Source organism: Dreissena polymorpha, chromosome 7 (genome assembly GCF_020536995.1).
Source record: "Dreissena polymorpha isolate Duluth1 chromosome 7, UMN_Dpol_1.0, whole genome shotgun sequence".
Lineage (NCBI taxonomy): Eukaryota > Metazoa > Mollusca > Bivalvia > Myida > Dreissenidae > Dreissena > Dreissena polymorpha.
In genome coordinates, this window is record NC_068361.1 from 35,830,386 (window position 1) to 35,831,588 (window position 1,203).

The window sequence follows — 1,203 nt, forward strand, 5'->3', positions numbered from 1 at the left end:
TTTGTATCAAATGCTTACCATAACAAAACCGTAATCCTGTCGCAATTAGTTTTTTTATTCCCATGGAAATTTTAATTATGCATGACAAACATACACTCCAAAAAACTTTTGGAATATTTCGATGCTTTAAAAATTGTTAAACTGCACCTCCGACTTGTCGTCATTAAACTCCAGAGTTTAAATGAAAATACGTCACTCGAGATATGTATTTCATATTTGTGCTGAACAAAGGGGCAATTAAACACAAGGCTAACAATGCTAAATTAAACAGGTTCCAAATTGCTGCAAACAAATAAAATAAAACAATCACATTAATCAATTATTATTACTAGCTTTTTGTTTTAGCTATTATCAAAAACTACATTTTTCCAAGATATGAAGAATACGCCATCGTGTAGATCGCGTTCTGGTCCATAAACATGTCAAATTTCAGCAAAAGTTATCGGCCAGTTTTCAAGAGACCCAAATCGCGGCTATAACCGGAGCTTAACGAATTTTAGCCGCCATTATCACTCGTTCAATTGAACGTCATCAATAGATGATATCCAATATATATCACACATTCCATACAAGAACATAACAACATATGATTTACATGTATTACTTTTTGCCAATTGAATGTGTGTGTATTTATTAGTTTATAATTATATTTGAGTATAATGTATTTTCCATTGTTGAGATTTCTTTTCATCATATATAAGGATTACCTATGAACTCTGAACGGTGACTTAATAAATTTATATTTGCCTGTTTGCTTCCCTTTAAACAAGTATTTATATTAAATTCGCATTCGTTTCAGACTCCACTCTATGAATAGGCCAACCATTTAAAATTGCTCAATCGATTGAGCACACTTCTACTGTAGGTATCTTAATTTTCTCTGCCTGTAAGACATGATTCGAGAAAAATTAGCTCGGCTGTTTTCGGATAAAACCCGAAGTATTGTCATAGCCTGCTCGTCGTCCGCCGTCCGCCGTCGTCGTGCTAAAACCTTAACATTTTGTAAAGGTTTTAAACATTGGCTCTTAATCAAAGTGCTTCCACCTACAATTTTGAATCTTCATATGTAGATGCACCTTGATGAGTTCTACACACCACACCCATTTTTGTGTCACAAGGTCAAAGGTCAAGGTCACTTTGACCTCTAAAATAATTCTGACAAGCTTTCATATATTCAAAACTGCATCCGCAGCCGAGCGTTGG